We start from the raw sequence: 18,650 nt of genomic DNA on the forward strand, positions 1-18,650 counted from the left end.
TGTCTAGCTCTGGTTAAAACTTTATACGTCGCAGATTCTAGGTCTCTTTAGTTTATCTTAATCATTAGGAAAACTGCAAAAACCAACATTACAAAGTCTTTTAAAAAACCTCTTTAAAAACATACACATAAACATAATTCAATCAACTGGATATTGACATTCAGATCTATTAAATTAAATATTCATTTATATCCTTGCTTCTAGCTACGTTTCTCGATCGAATATCCAATGTTCATCAAGGATAATGAAGTAGTCAATTAGATGGGAGCGGGCGATAGCCAAGGAACCTTAAAACCGTCCTCTTACCAACGGTGTACCAGCTCAAGCGACAACGATTCCCGATTATTTTAAACCCGGATTGATGTAGATCAGAGCTTAGATCTAATAAGATTCCAAAATATAATACTGGCCAGATTAGAATAAATTTGAATATGTTCACCTAATACCTTCACAATCAATTAATGTTGGACAGCTTAGTGCTGGTCCATGCATCGCTTGTCCTCTCCGTGGCAATTACATAATCCTCCGGAGGAGATTTCAATCGCAAAAAACGGTTTTTAGAATATATTAGTTCGGATTTGAATGAATTCGTTGTTGTTTCATTCACAGTTTTGTATATTAGTCATCGTTACGTCAATACATTATGCGTATTTTTATTACGGTAATGTTAATAGTGGTTATTAAGACCCAGAAATTGTAATTTTTTTATATAATTTTAACAAAAACGGAAGAACCCATGTGATTTCTTGTATCATTCCTTTAATTTACTTTATCTTAACTATGACTTCATACTACAGAGAAAAATGGTTTCTCTGACGAAGGGCAAAATATCTAGAAAAACTGATGACTGTATGGTTTTTAACACCTTAAAATTGACGTAGTGTGAAATATTAAGTTCATTCTGAGATACAAATGTTTTCTGCAATTTTTCCATATATATACTCAGGAAAAATCGCGATTTTTCGCCGTTTTCAGACTTTTTCTTATAACTTGCGTTTAAAGAGATCTTTATGTCTGCAAATAGCACTTCTTATACAAAATTTGAGGACAAATAATGTGGTGGAACCGTTTTAGTGATAAGTGACATAGTTTCAAAGTTATTCGTATTTTGTGTTTTTGGTGAAAAATTCTTTAAACTCTGTATTTGTCGATTTCTCGAAAACAATTGGTTAGAAGACAAAACTGATGATTTCATGGTTTTTAGCGCCCTAAAATTGATGTAGTGTGACATTTTCAGTTCATTCTGAGAAGCAAATATTTTCTGCAATTGTTCCATATATATACTCAGGAAATATCGCGATTTTTCGCCGTTTTCAGACTTTTTCTTATAACTTGCGTTTAAAGATATATTTATGGCTGCAAATGGCACTCCTTATACAAAATTCGGCGACAAATAATGTGGTGAAACCGTTTCAGTGATAAGTGACATAGTTTCAAAGTTATTCGTATTTTGTGTTTTTGGTGAAAAATTCTTTAAACTCTGTATTTGTCGATTTTTCGAAAACCATTGGTTAGAAGACAAAACTGATGATTTTATGGTTTTTAACGCCCTAAAATTGATGTAGTGTGACATTTTCAGTTCATTCTGAGATGCAAATAATTTCTGCAATTTTTCCATATATATACTCAGGAAATATCGCGATTTTTCGCCGTTTTCAGACTTTTTCTTATAACTTGCGTTTAAAGATATATTTATGGCTGCAAATGGAACTCCTTATACAAAATTCGGCGACAAATAATGTGGTGAAACCGTTTCAGTGATAAGTGACATAGTTTCAAAGTTATTCGTATTTTGTGTTTTTGGTGAAAAATTCTTTAAACTCTGTATTTGTCGATTTTTCGAAAACCATTGGTTAGAAGACAAAACTGATGATTTTATGGTTTTTAACGCCCTAAAATTGATGTAGTGTGACATTTTCAGTTCATTCTGAGATGCAAATAATTTCTGCAATTTTTCCATATATATACTCAGGAAATATCGCGATTTTTCGCCGTTTTCAGACTTTTTTTTCTAACTTGCGTTTAAAGATATATTTATGGCTGCAAATAGCACTCCTTATACAAAATTCGGCGACAAATAATGTGGTGAAACCGTTTTAGTGATAAGTTACATAGTTTCAAAGTTATTCGTATTTTGTGTTTTTGGTGAAAAATTCTTTAAACTCTGTATTTGTCGATTTCTCGAAAACCATTGGTTAGAAGACAAAACTGATGATTTTATGGTTTTTAACGCCCTAAAATTGACGTAGTGTGACATTTTCAGTTCATTCTGAGATGCAAATAATTTCTGCAATTTTTCCATATATATACTCAGGAAATATCGCGATTTTTCGCCGTTTTCAGACTTTTTCTTATAACTTGCGTTTAAAGATATATTTATGGCTGCAAATGGCACTCCTTATACAAAATTCGGCGACAAATAATGTGGTGAAACCGTTTCAGTGATAAGTGACATAGTTTCAAAGTTATTCGTATTTTGTGTTTTTGGTGAAAAATTCTTTAAACTCTGTAATTGTCGATTTCTCGAAAACCATTGGTTAGAACACAAAACTGATGATGTTATGGTTTTTAACGCCCTAAAATTGATGTAGTGTGACATTTTCAGTTCATTCTGAGATACAAATATTTTCTGCAATTTTTCCATATATATACTCAGGAAAAATCGCGATTTTTCGCCGTTTTCAGACTTTTTCTTATAACTTGCGTTTAGAGAGATATTTATGGCTGCAAATGGCACTCCTTATACAAAATTCGGCGACAAATAATGTGGTGAAACCGTTTTAGTGATAAGTGACATAGTTTCAAAGTTATTCGTATTTTGTGTTTTTGGTGAAAAATTCTTTAAACTCTGTATTTGTCCATTTCTCGAAAACCATTGGTTAGAACACAAAACTGATGATGTTATGGTTTTTAACGCCCTAAAATTGATGTAGTGTGACATTTTCAGTTCATTCTGAGATACAAATATTTTCTGCAATTTTTCCATATATATACTCAGGAAAAATCGCGATTTTTCGCCGTTTTCAGACTTTTTCTTATAACTTGCCTTTAAAGATATATTTATGGCTGCAAATGGCACTCCTTATACAAAATTCGGCGACAAATAATGTGGTGAAACCGTTTCAGTGATAAGTGACATAGTTTCAAAGTTATTCGTATTTTGTGTTTTTGGTGAAAAATTCTTTAAACTCTGTATTTGTCGATTTTTCGAAAACCATTAGTTAGAACACAAAACTGATGATTTTATGGTTTTTAACGCCCTAAAATTGATGTAGTGTGACATTTTCAGTTCATTCTGAGATACAAATATTTTCTGCAATTTTTCCATATATATACTCAGGAAAAATCGCGATTTTTCGCCGTTTTCAGACTTTTTCTTATAACTTGCGTTTAAAGAGATATTTATGGCTGCAAATGGCACTCCTTATACAAAATTCGGCGACAAATAATGTGGTGAAACCGTTTCAGTGATAAGTGACATAGTTTCAAAGTTATTCGTATTTTGTGTTTTTGGTGAAAAATTCTTTAAACTCTGTATTTGTCGATTTCTCGAAAACAATTGGTTAGAAGACAAAACTGATGATTTTATGGTTTTTAACGCCCTAAAATTGATGTAGTGTGACATTTTCAGTTCATTCTGAGATACAAATATTTTCTGCAATTTTTCCATATATATACTCAGGAAAAATCGCGATTTTTCGCCGTTTTCAGACTTTTTCTTATAACTTGCGTTTAGGGAGATATTTATGGCTGCAAATGGCACTCCTTATACAAAATTCGGCGACAAATAATGTGGTGAAACCGTTTTAGTGATAAGTGACATAGTTTCAAAGTTAATCGTATTTTGTGTTTTTGGTGAAAAATTCTTTAAACTCTGTAATTGTCGATTTCTCGAAAACCATTGGTTAGAACACAAAACTGATGATGTTATGGTTTTTAACACCCTAAAATTGATATAGTGTGACATTTTCAGTTCATTCTGAGATACAAATATTTTCTGCAATTTTTCCATATATATACTCAGGAAAAATCGCGATTTTTCGCCGTTTTCAGACTTTTTCTTATAACTTGCGTTTAAAGAGATATTTATGGCTGCAAATAGCATTTCTTATACAAAATTTGATGACAAATAATGTGGTGAAACCGTTTTAGTGATAAGTGACATAGTTTCAAAGTTATGCGTATTTTGTGTTTTTGGTGAAAAATTCTTTAAACTCTGTATTTGTCGATTTCTCGAAAACCATTGGTTAGAACACAAAACTGATGATGTTATGGTTTTTAACGCCCTAAATTTGATGTAGTGTGACATTTTCAGTTCATTCTGAGATACAAATATTATCTGCAATTTTTCCATATATATACTCAGGAAAAATCGCGATTTTTCGCCGTTTTCAGACTTTTTCTTATAACTTGCGTTTAGAGAGATATTTATGGCTGCAAATGGCACTCCTTATACAAAATTCGGCGACAAATAATGTGGTGAAACCGTTTTAGTGATAAGTGACATAGTTTCAAAGTTATTCGTATTTTGTGTTTTTGGTGAAAAATTCTTTAAACTCTGTATTTGTCCATTTCTCGAAAACCATTGGTTAGAACACAAAACTGATGATGTTATGGTTTTTAACGCCCTAAAATTGATGTAGTGTGACATTTTCAGTTCATTCTGAGATACAAATATTTTCTGCAATTTTTCCATATATATACTCAGGAAAAATCGCGATTTTTGGCCGTTTTCAGACTTTTTATTATAACTTGCGTTTAAAGACATATTTATGGCTGCAAATAGCACTCCTTATACAAAATTCGGCGACAAATAATGTGGTGGAACTGTTTCAGTGATAAGCGACATAGTTTCAAAGTTATGCGTATTTTGTGTTTTTGGTGAAAAATTCTTTAAACTCTGTATTTGTCGATTTCTCGAAAACAATTGGTTAGAAGACAAAACTCATGATGTTATGGTTTTTAACACCCTAAAATTGATATAGTGTGACATTTTCAGTTCATTCTGAGATACAAATATTTTCTGCAATTTTTCCATATATATACTAAGGAAAAATCGCGATTTTTCGCCGTTTTCAGACTTTTTCTTATAACTTGCGTTTAGAGAGATATTTATGGCTGCAAATGGCACTCCTTATACAAAATTCGGCGACAAATAATGTGGTGAAACCGTTTTAGTGATAAGTGACGTAGTTTCAAAGTTATTCGTATTTTGTGTTTTTGGTGAAAAATTCTTTAAACTCTGTATTTGTCGATTTCTCGAAAACCATTGGTTAGAACACAAAACTGATGATGTTATGGTTTTTAACGCCCTAAAATTGATGTAGTGTGACATTTTCAGTTCATTCTGAGATACAAATATTTTCTGCAATTTTTCCATATATATACTCAGGAAAAATCGCGATTTTTCGCCGTTTTCAGGCTTTTTCTTATAATTTGCGTTTAAAGATATATTTATGGCTGCAAATGGCACTCCTTATACAAAATTCGGCGACAAATAATGTGGTGAAACCGTTTCAGTGATAAGTGACATAGTTTCAAAGTTATTCGTATTTTGTGTTTTTGGTGAAAAATTCTTTAAACTCTGTATTTGTCGATTTTTCGAAAACCATTGGTTAGAAGACAAAACTGATGATTTTATGGTTTTTAACGCCCTAAAATTGATGTAGTGTGACATTTTCAGTTCATTCTGAGATGCAAATATTTTCTGCAATTTTTCCATATATATACTCAGGAAAAATCGCGATTTTTCGCCGTTTTCAGACTTTTTCTTATAACTTGCGTTTAGAGAGATATTTATGGCTGCAAATGGCACTCCTTATACAAAATTCGGCGACAAATAATGTGGTGAAACCGTTTCAGTGATAAGTGACATAGTTTCAAAGTTATTCGTATTTTGTGTTTTTGGTGAAAAATTCTTTAAACTCTGTATTTGTCGATTTTTCGAAAACCATTGGTTAGAAGACAAAACTGATGATTTTATGGTTTTTAACGCCCTAAAATTGATGTAGTGTGACATTTTCAGTTCATTCTGAGAAGCAAATATTTTCTGCAATTTTTCCATATATATACTCAGGAAATATCGCGATTTTTCGCCGTTTTCAGACTTTTTCTTATAACTTGCGTTTAGAGAGATATTTATGGCTGCAAATGGCACTCCTTATACAAAATTTGATGACAAATAATGTGGTGAAACCGTTTTAGTGATAAGTGACATAGTTTCAAAGTTATTCGTATTTTGTGTTTTTGGTGAAAAATTCTTTAAACTCTGTTTTTGTCGATTTCTCGAAAACCATTGGTTAGAACACAAAACTGATGATGTTATGGTTTTTAACGCCCTAAAATTGATGTAGAGTGACATTTTCAGTTCATTCTGAGATACAAATATTTTCTGCAATTTTTCCATATATATACTCAGGAAAAATCGCGATTTTTCGCCGTTTTCAGACTTTTTCTTATAACTTGCGTTTAGAGAGATATTTATGGCTGCAAATGGCACTCCTTATACAAAATTCGGCGACAAATAATGTGGTGAAACCGTTTCAGTGATAAGTGACATAGTTTCAAAGTTATTCGTATTTTGTGTTTTTGGTGAAAAATTCTTTAAACTCTGTATTTGTCGATTTCTCGAAAACCATTGGTTAGAAGACAAAACTGATGATTTTATGGTTTTTAACGCCCTAAAATTGATGTAGTGTGACATTTTCAGTTCATTCTGAGATACAAATATTTTCTGCAATTTTTCCATATATATACTCAGGAAAAATCGCGATTTTTCGCCGTTTTCAGACTTTTTCTTATAACTTGCGTTTAGGGAGATATTTATGGCTGCAAATGGCACTCCTTATACAAAATTCGGCGACAAATAATGTGGTGAAACCGTTTTAGTGATAAGTGACATAGTTTCAAAGTTATTCGTATTTTGTGTTTTTGGTGAAAAATTCTTTAAACTCTGTTTTTGTCGATTTCTCGAAAACAATTGATTAAAAGTCAAAACTGATGATGTTATGGTTTTTAACGCCCTAAAATTGATGTAGTGTGACATTTTCAGTTCATTCTGAGATGCAAATATTTTCTGCAATTTTTCCATATATATACTCAGGAAAAATCGCGATTTTTCGCCGTTTTCAGACTTTTTCTTATAACTTGCGTTTAGAGAGATATTTATGGCTGCAAATGGCACTCCTTATACAAAATTCGGCGACAAATAATGTGGTGAAACCGTTTCAGTGGTAAGTGACATAGTTTCAAAGTTATTCGTATTTTGTGTTTTTGGTGAAAAATTCTTTAAACTCTGTATTTGTCGATTTCTCGAAAACCATTGGTTAGAACACAAAACTGATGATGTTATGATTTTTAACGCCCTAAAATTGATGTAGTGTGACATTTTCAGTTCATTCTGAGATACAAATATTTTCTACAATTTTTCCATATATATACTCAGGAAAAATCGCGATTTTTCGCCGTTTTCAGACTTTTTCTTATAACTTGCGTTTAGAGAGATATTTATGGCTGCAAATGGCACTCCTTATACAAAATTCGGCGACAAATAATGTGGCGAAACCGTTTTAGTGATAAGTGACATAGTTTCAAAGTTATTCGTATTTTGTGTTTTTGGTGAAAAATTCTTTAAACTCTGTATTTGTCGATTTCTCGAAAACCATTGGTTAGAACACAAAACTCATGATGTTATGGTTTTTAACACCCTAAAATTGATGTAGTGTGACATTTTCAGTTCATTCTGAGATACAAATATTTTCTACAATTTTTCCATATATATACTCAGGAAAAATCGCGATTTTTCGCCGTTTTCAGACTTTTTCTTATAACTTGCGTTTAAAGATATATTTATGGCTGCAAATGGCACTCCTTATACAAAATTCGGCGACAAATAATGTGGTGAAACCGTTTCAGTGATAAGTGACATAGTTTCATAGTTATTCGTGTGTTTGGTGAAAAATTCTTTAAACTCTGTATTTGTCGATTTTTCGAAAACCATTGGTTAGAAGACAAAACTGATGATTTTATGGCTTTTAACGCCCTAAAATTGATGTAGTGTGACATTTTCAGTTCATTCTGAGAAGCAAATATTTTCTGCAATTTTTCCATATATATACTCAGGAAATATCGCGATTTTTCGCCGTTTTCAGACTTTTTCTTATAACTTGCGTTTAGAGAGATATTTATGGCTGCAAATGGCACTCCTTATACAAAATTCGGCGACAAATAATGTGGTGAAACCGTTTCAGTGATAAGTGACATAGTTTCAAAGTTATTCGTATTTTGTGTTTTTGTTGAAAAATTCTTTAAACTCTGTATTTGTCCATTTCTCGAAAACCATTGGTTAGAACACAAAACTGATGATGTTATGGTTTTTAACGCCCTAAAATTGATGTAGTGTGACATTTTCAGTTCATTCTGAGATACAAATAATTTCTGCAATTTTTCCATATATATACTCAGGAAAAATCGCGATTTTTCGCCGTTTTCAGACTTTTTCTTATAACTTGCATTTAAAGAGATATTTATGGCTGCAAATAGCAGTTCTTATACAAAATTTTATGACAAATAATGTGGTGAAACCGTTTCAGTGATAAGTGACATAGTTTCAAAGTTATTCGTATTTTGTGTTTTTGGTGAAAAATTCTCTAAACTCTGTATTTGTCGATTTCTCGAAAACCATTGGTTAGAAGACAAAACTGATGATTTTATGGTTTTTAGCGCCCTAAAATTGATGTAGTGTGACATTTTCAATTTATTCTGAGATACAAATATTTTCTGCAATTTTTCCATATATATATTCAGGAAAAATCGCGATTTTTCGCCGTTTTCAGACTTTTTCTTATAACTTGCGTTTAGAGAGATATTTATGGCTGCAAATGGCACTCCTTATACAAAATTCGGCGACAAATAATGTGGCGAAACCGTTTTAGTGATAAGTGACATAGTTTCAAAGTTATTCGTATTTTGTGTTTTTGGTGAAAAATTCTTTAAACTCTGTATTTGTCGATTTCTCGAAAACCATTGGTTAGAAGACAAAACTCATGATGTTATGGTTTTTAACACCCTAAAATTGATATAGTGTGACATTTTCAGTTCATTCTGAGATACAAATATTTTCTGCAATTTTTCCATATATATACTCAGGAAAAATCGCGATTTTTCGCCGTTTTCAGACTTTTTCTTATAACTTGCGTTTAAAGAAATATTTATGGCTGCAAATAGCACTCCTTATACAAAATTCGGCGACAAATAATGTGGTGAAACCGTTTCAGTGATAAGTGACATAGTTTCAAAGTTATTCGTATTTTTTGTTTTTGGTGAAATATTCTTTAAACTCTGTATTTGTCGATTTCTTGAAAACCATTGGTTAGAAGACAAAACTGATGATTTTATGGTTTTTAACGCCCTAAAATTGATGTAGTGTGACATTTTCAGTTCATTCTGAGAAGCAAATATTTTCTGCAATTTTTCCATATATATACTCAGGAAATATCGCGATTTTTCGCCGTTTTCAGACTTTTTCTTATAACTTGCGTTTAGAGAGATATTTATGGCTGCAAATGGCACTCCTTATACAAAATTCCGCGACAAATAATGTGGTGAAACCGTTTTAGTGATAAGTGATATAGTTTCAAAGTTATTCGTATTTTGTGTTTTTGGTGAAAAATTCTTTAAACTCTGTATTTGTCGATTTCTCGAAAACCATTGGTTAGAACACAAAACTGATGATGTTATGGTTTTTAACGCCCTAAAATTGATGTAGTGTGACATTTTCAGTTCAATCTGAGATACAAATTTTTTCTGCAATTTTTCCATATATATACTCAGGAAAAATCGCGATTTTTCGCCGTTTTCAGACTTTTTCTTATAACTTGCGTTTAGAGAGATATTTATGGCTGCAAATGGCACTCCTTATACAAAATTCGGCGACAAATAATGTGGTGAAACCGTTTCAGTGATAAGTGACATAGTTTCAAAGTTATTCGTATTTTGTGTTTTTGGTGAAAAATTCTTTAAACTCTGTATTTGTCGATTTTTCGAAAACCATTGGTTAGAAGACAAAACTGATGATTTTATGGTTTTTAACGCCCTAAAATTGATGTAGTGTGACATTTTCATTTCATTCTGAGATGCAAATATTTTCTGCAATTTTTCCATATATATACTCAGGAAAAATCGCGATTTTTCGCCGTTTTCAGACTTTTTCTTATAACTTGCGTTTAGAGAGATATTTATGGCTGCAAATGGCACTCCTTATACAAAATTCGGCGACAAATAATGTGGTGAAACCGTTTCAGTGATAAGTGACATAGTTTCAAAGTTATTCGTATTTTGTGTTTTTGGTGAAAAATTTTTTAAACTCTGTATTTGTCGATTTTTCGAAAACCATTGGTTAGAAGACAAAACTGATGATTTTATGGTTTTTAACGCCCTAAAATTGAAGTAGTGTGACATTTTCAGTTCATTCTGAGATGCAAATATTTTCTGCAATTTTTCCATATATATACTCAGGAAAAATCGCGATTTTTCGCCGTTTTCAGACTTTTTCTTATAACTTGCGTTTAGAGAGATATTTATGGCTGCAAATGGCACTCCTTATACAAAATTCGGCGACAAATAATGTGGTGAAACCGTTTCAGTGATAAGTGACATAGTTTCAAAGTTATTCGTATTTTGTGTTTTTGGTGAAAAATTCTTTAAACTCTGTATTTGTCGATTTTTCGAAAACCATTGGTTAGAAGACAAAACTGATGATTTTATGGTTTTTAACGCCCTGAAATTGATGTAGTGTGACATTTTCAGTTCATTCTGAGAAGCAAATATTTTCTGCAATTTTTCCATATATATACTCAACAAATATCGCGATTTTTCGCCGTTTTCAGACTTTTTCTTATAACTTGCGTTTAGAGAGATATTTATGGCTGCAAATGGCACTCCTTATACAAAATTCGGCGACAAATAATGTGGTGAAACCGTTTTAGTAATAAGTGACATAGTTTCAAAGTTATTCGTATTTTGTGTTTTTGGTGAAAAATTCTTTAAACTCTGTATTTGTCGATTTTTCGAAAACCATTGGTTAGAAGACAAAACTGATGATTTTATGGTTTTTAACGCCCTGAAATTGATGTAGTGTGACATTTTCAGTTCATTCTGAGAAGCAAATATTTTCTGCAATTTTTCCATATATATACTCAACAAATATCGCGATTTTTCGCCGTTTTCAGACTTTTTCTTATAACTTGCGTTTAGAGAGATATTTATGGCTGCAAATGGCACTCCTTATACAAAATTCGGCGACAAATAATGTGGTGAAACCGTTTTAGTAATAAGTGACATAGTTTCAAAGTTATTCGTATTTTGTGTTTTTGGTGAAAAATTCTTTAAACTCTGTATTTGTCGATTTTTCGAAAACCATTGGTTAGAAGACAAAACTGATGATTTTATGGTTTTTAACGCCCTGAAATTGATGTAGTGTGACATTTTCAGTTCATTCTGAGATGCAAATAATTTCTGCAATTTTTCCATATATATACTCAGGAAATATCGCGATTTTTCGCCGTTTTCAGACTTTTTCTTATAACTTGCGTTTAAAGACATATTTATGGCTGCAAATAGCACTCCTTATACAAAATTTGATGATAAATAATGTGGTGGAACCGTTTTAGTGATAAGTGACATAGTTTCAAAGTTATTCGTATTTTGTGTTTTTGGTGAAAAATTCTTTAAACTCTGTATTTGTCGATTTCTCGAAAACCATTGGTTAGAACACAAAACTGATGATGTTATGGTTTTTAACGCCCTAAAATTGATGTAGTGTGACATTTTCAGTTCATTCTGAGATGCAAATAATTTCTGCAATTTTTCCATATATATACTCAGGAAATATCGCGATTTTTCGCCGTTTTCAGACTTTTTTTTATAACTTCCGTTTAAAGATATATTTATGGCTGCAAATAGCACTCCTTATACAAAATTTGATGATAAATAATGTGGTGAAACTGTTTTAGTGATAAGTGACATAGTTTCAAAGTTATGCGTATTTTGTGTTTTTGGTGAAAAATTCTTTAAACTCTGTATTTGTCGATTTCTCGAAAACAATTGGTTAGAAGTCAAAACTGATGATTTTATGGTTTTTAACACCCTAAAATTGATATACTGTGACATTTTCAGTTCATTCTGAGATACAAATATTTTCTGCAATTTTTCCATATATATACCCAGGAAAAACGAAGAGGTGATCGCCGAAACTGAGGCCTATTTTGAAGCAAAGGACAAATCGTACTACAAAAATGGTATCGAAAATTTGGAGGGCCGCTATAATCAGTGTATCACCCTTATACTTAGACTTTTCAATTGACCTGTTATATAAACAACTTCTGGCATATCTCACGCTTTCTTTTAACATTTTTGTATTGTCTCTTTTATAGGAAGGCTTATATATCTTAACGTATATAAGCGCACAAAAGAGTGGAAGTTAAGCCGAATGAATTGTCTAAGTGTCTGGGCGTGAATTATTCCGACATAATATCGAGGCGATACGTGGATAACAGTACCGAAAACGGTACTGTTTGTCGTCGTTTAATTTGCCCGGATCCTAAATCAAAACGGTCGGATTGTCCTCGGCCAGATTTATCACGCGTTTGGCTGAGATATTGTCGCCGCATCCACGGATCCGCGCGATTTATGTTAGTTTCATTTGCGCACCGGCAATTGTTAAGCGAAGATTTAATGGCGGACGCGAGCCGCACTAGTGTAAAAGGGCCCTTTTCGCCGGGCCCCAACAATGACTCCGAATTACCATACTGGGCCACAATAGACCTCGAAATTGAGAACGATTTTATGGGGGCATATTTTTAGCGAGCGCTCGCGAAGAAGAAGAAGAAGCCGGGCCTTCGGACGGTCGGACGCCGCTCCGGCGATGTACGACATGCGTCCGAAGAATGTCACTTTCGGCGACGTGGTTTTTCCTTTCTTTTTGCTGGTTTTCTTCGTTTTTAACCCAGGAAATATTTCACACGTAATCAACTGATATGATCTTCTCTCTAATATTTAAAACAAACATTAAAATAAGATAATATAACTATTAATGGTTCTGTTGTATTATTTTTTAGAATCAACTAAATTAACAACCTACCTAAATTGAGGTATATTTTATTAAATATGACAACTGCGGTTCGGTCCATACAGTCAAGTTTCAGAATTAACGACCAAAATTAGAGGTTACTACTCCAGCAGCAAAAAGGAATCTTATTCAGTATTTGCATTAATGTTCTTCTAGAAGGCAGGCAGAATATCTTCGATAACAGTTTATATCCTCTGGCACTGCATTTCAATAAGGATAAAGCCATTTCATCTAACCGGAAACGAAACTGATGGGACAGGCTGAGTTATCTGTAAATGAACATATAAATTTCAAGTTAGAACCTCCATTCTCCAATAATAAACATAATTATCTTATTATATACTTACTTCTGGGACTTGTTGGGCTAGAACAATCTCCTATATATCTATCAGCCTCAAAAAACTTATATGATTTAATATTACCATTGGGGGCATATGTTGCTTGTCTTGTAGTAAAGGTTAGGAAAAAGCTTAATTATTTCAAGGCAATAAATCATTATTATTTAACAAAATACTTACTATTTAAATAACTAGTAATAATTACATCTTGTTTCAGCCATGACTTTCCACATTTTGGTCTATAGTCTTCATCTTTAAAATGATTACAAACTTTCCTGGACCTACATAGGAGATCATAAGAGATCCTCTTAAGGTTTTCTTTTTATTGCACTAATAAATTAAAATAATAAAATAAATGAATTAAAAAATTAAAACTATAATCTTGGATTCACCGAAAATAACCGTCCTCTTACGAAGCAGACGACGATCAATATCAACTTCATCAAGGGTCAAATATATGAAATGTATCAAAACTCTGCGTAGTTATTTCAATATAAACATAATCTAATACAATTATTTCAGAGGAAAGCTTATAATACAATCAAGAAATACTTGAAATACAATGAGACATGAATATTCCAAAATGGGATCAATATACCCAGTGGCCACTCATGGTAAGACGATAATAAAAATAGAGCATATCTTATAGAGATAGAATAAAGACAAAACTTTCGGCAAAAGACAAACATCGGATAAATTGGATATTGACAGCTTAGTTATTCACTCGAATGAAGCTTTCTGAATATGGCATTATGTATGAATGTTGACAATTCCAACGAGTGGGTACTGAGAGTGGAAATAGCTAAAGGTGAGTATATAATTAATAAACTGTATCTGAAAAAGAAATATTATTATAGAGTCTGAATGGTTTGTGTGTACAGATATGTGTATAATTGTTCAAAATATACATAAGCATTTGGTTAAAATATGTGAGGATATAAAGAATAATATTTTGCAGATATGGCAAATGCATTAGGGAGAATGCAGTGCTTAAATCTAGTTTTATTAAGAAAGATGTATACAGGTAAGAAATCAATTGAAAAGTCCCCGGCCTACCATAGTATAACAAATTTTTTGGCAAAATTAGTTTTTTCTTTGTTCAACATAATACGCATCTGGGTGATACACTGATTATAGCGACCCCCCACTTTTCGATACCATTTTTGTAATACGATCTGTCCTTTGCTTCAAAATAGGCTTTAGTTTCATCGATCACCTCTTCATTCGACGAAAATTTCTTCCCAGCAAGTATTCTTTTGAGATCTGAGAACAGGAAATTGTCGCTGGGGCTAGATCTGGAGAATACCGTGGATAAGGAAATAATTGGAACCCAATTTATGGATTTTTGCTATCGTTTTCACTCTTGTGACATGGTGCATTTTCTTGATGAATCAGCACTCTCTTTTTTTCAAATGCGGTCGTTTTTCGGCGTTTTCGCCATAATCTTGTCAGCCGACTGTTGCGTTTTTACACGCTTTGGACCGGGTTCATCGTCTGCAATCCACTCGGATGACTGTCGATTGGACTTCGGAGTGAAATGATGGGGCCATGTTTCATTCATTGTCACATATCGACGCAAAAACTCGGGTTTATTACCTTTCGTCATCTTCAAACACTGCTCCGAATCATCAACCCGTCGTTGTTTTTGGTCAAAAGTGAGCTCACGCGGCACCCACTTTGCACAGAGCTTTCTCATACCTAAATATTCGTGAATATTATGATGTAAACGTTCAGTTGATATCTTTATAGTGTTTGCTATTTTACTCAATTTCAATTTACGGTCATTCGCATTCATTTTGCGGATTTTTTTAATGTTTTCGGCGCTAACCATTTCTTTTGAGCGTCCACTGCGTTCACCATCTTCGGTGCTCATTTCACCATGTCTAAACTTAGCATACCAATCCTTGATTTTTGTTTTTGTTTCAACTGAATTGTTTCCCTTCAAAAATAAATATTTTATGAACACGCGAAATTCCTTTTTATTCATTTTTTTACAATAACAAAAGTTGCTTCACCAAAAATCCTATAATTCACAAACCAATGATCCGACAGCCCTCAAATTTATACACGCATCTTTTGTGTCTTAGAGCTAACTAAAAAATATATGAATTTAATTCTAGTAATGTCTAAAATGTAAGCGCGTAGTAGTGTAAAAGGTAAATATGGTATCGAATGAATGATCGAATTAGAATTTTGTTATGTCAGAGACAAACTGGACTAAAGCTCAGAGTCGATGCGGTAACATTGCGACGTTCTGTTTTGTCGTCATCAGTTCAGATGTCGTGAGTTCACTGTTTTATTAACAGACTCTATTTCCTGTTTTTCTTTGACATCCTTCATACGGAAGCTTTGTTTGTAACTTTCCGGTACTGTATGACGTAAACGGACATAAATCGCCACTAATTAAGCCAGGACAGTTTCCCCCCAATGCGAAAGAATAACGAGCGCGGCCTCAGTCCTGCCTCCTAAATACTTGTTAATTGGTAAAAAGTGATTATCTGAGATGAGACCGGCTGATACCTCTTCGCTGCCGCTCCGATGTTTTACGGCGCCATCTATTGATTTGTTCACCGAATTAAATTTATTGCATCGACGCGTTTTTATTTACTGCTGGCCCGATGGTCTGACGATTGGCTACCCGATCGGTTGAATTGATAAACCCCACTAAATTTCGTTAATTAGCGGCGTTTAGGTATCATCAAATGGAGATTACGTACTCGAAAATAAATAAATAAATAGGAAGGATGGTAATACTGTAAGTATGCTCGATCAAACATGGGGAAACTAATAAAATTTGAATAGAAGTAAACGAGATCGCATAGCATGTTTTATATCATAACAAAAATATTGCACTTAAAATAAAAATAAACTATATTTGTAGTTAGAAACATGACAAAATATAATGCGTCCGTCAAGAAATTTAAAGACTCTCGATTAATTAACTAATTCTTCAGTAAAAGAGAAACTTCACTTCATGAGCACTATAACAGGTGAATTGAAAAGTCCGTGGCTTGACACATAGATGGCTCTACTAGAATTAAATCCATGTGTTTTTTAGTTAGCACTAACCCTCAAAAAATGCGTGTATAAATTTGACGGCTCTCAGATCGTTAGTTTGTGAATTATCGCATTTTGAGTGAAGCAATTTTTGTTATTGTGAAAAAATGGATAAAAAGGAATTTCGCGTGTTAACAAAATATTGCTTTTTGAAAGGAAAAATACAGTTGAAGCAAAAATTTGGCTTGATGCCGAGTTTCCGGACCCTGCCCCAGGAAAACTAACCATCAGGGATTGGTATGCTAAGTTTAGACGTGGTGAAATGAGCACCGAAGACGGTGAACGCAGTGGGCGCCCAAAGGAAGTTGTTACATCACGGTGCCGCAAGAGCTCACATTTGACCAAAAACAACGACGAGTTGATGATTCGGAGCAGTGTTTGAAGATGATCAAGCGTAATAAACCCCAGTTTTTGCGTCGATATGTGACAATAGATGAAACATGGCTTCATCGACAGTCATCTGAATGGACTGCACACGATGAACCCGCTCCAAAGCGTGGGAAAACGCAACAGTCGGCTGGCAAGGTTATGGCGTCTGTATCTTGTGATGCGATGGAATAATTTTCATTGACTACTTTGAAAAAGGAAAGACCCTCAACAGCGACTATTACATAGCGTTATTGGACCGTTTGAAGGACGATATTGCCGAAAAACGCATTTGAAGGAAAAGAAAGAGCTGCCTCACAAAGACAATGCACCGTGTCACAAGTGAGTGAAAATGATGGCAAAATTACATGAATTGGGCTTCGAATTGTTTCCTCATCCACCGTATTCTCCAGATCTGGCCCCCAGCAACTCCTATTCTTAGATTACAAAAGAATGCTCGCTGGGAAGAAATTTTCGTCGAATGAAGAGCGAAAGACAAATCGTAATACAAAAATTGTATCGAAAAGGATGGAGGGTCGCTATAATCAAAGTATCGTCATTTAATTCTAGTTGACCTGTTATATAGTACAAAAATGTTTTATTGAAGCTTTTATCATTTTTGATATTAGTAGGAATTATAATTAATATGTTTTTCAATGTTATATTTATATATCCTGCCCGTTATTTGGTACAATTTCGAAATAAAAAAGCGCACATTCATTATATAATTATCTATTATTCTTCTTTTATGGTCTAATTTTATATGTTGATATACTATACCGGAATTATTCTAAAAGAGGGCCGTATTTACTGATCAATATTCGCGTTCGCACGATGAAATAATAAAGATACAGTTAGCACAAATCGAAGTCCTTTTAGAGCTAAATATAGCCATTACCGACGCACAACTAATACTGCGGCTATCTATCAATTAATAAGTTTTTCATTTATCTCACGGTAGCGGTTTTTCCTGCTTCGTCCCAATAAACGTGCATTAATAATACATATATTACCGGCCGGTCCGAGGGCAAAAAGCTCCTGATGACGTCAACGAGTTCCATATCGGACGATGTCACTGCCCTCTATTTGAGGCTCGTGATCTATGTAAGGCCTGGGTAAGGAGCAGTTCCTGCAACTGCATGGCGTTGTCGCAAAAACGCCTAATATATGTGCGAATCGGCGGCCACTCTGCTTGCTTTATAGGTTCGCGATGGTTTATAGATGGATTGAGATAGATATCGGTGTTTTTTCTTTTGTTTTGAATTTGTCTTTGTTCGCCGTGAACGTTTCTTTTTATTGAAGGTGTCGCTATAAATTTAACGACTGCTTTACTAGATACTTACACAAAATAATATGGATACCATGCAATATAGTAGATCTTGTTGCATATTGGCAACACTGTTAGCACAATGGACCGCCAATTTCCTTTTAGCTCGAAGAGGGCTTTCCATCTCATTTTACTAATCAGCATTACTCTAGTTAAAAAGATACAGAATAGAGTTTGATGTATCAGAACATGTAACAGAATCAGTCTATAAAATTCGATTTCTGTTGGTACTGGTCGACATCGTTGTCATATGTCTCTAAAATTATTCAGAATATTGATGACAATAATCACAGATTTTAGACCCGCAAACGTTCTTTTGGTGCTTGTTTTGAGAAATTTCTAAGTGTTGTTTAAATTATGCTATAATTTTGCCAGTAAAATGCACTAGAAAAACAAGTATTTTTACTATTTTTTGGATGAATACAAGGAACAACAC

Source organism: Rhynchophorus ferrugineus, unplaced genomic scaffold (genome assembly GCF_030347505.1).
Source record: "Rhynchophorus ferrugineus isolate W39M unplaced genomic scaffold, kcgeb_rfMv2 rfM11, whole genome shotgun sequence".
Lineage (NCBI taxonomy): Eukaryota > Metazoa > Arthropoda > Insecta > Coleoptera > Curculionidae > Rhynchophorus > Rhynchophorus ferrugineus.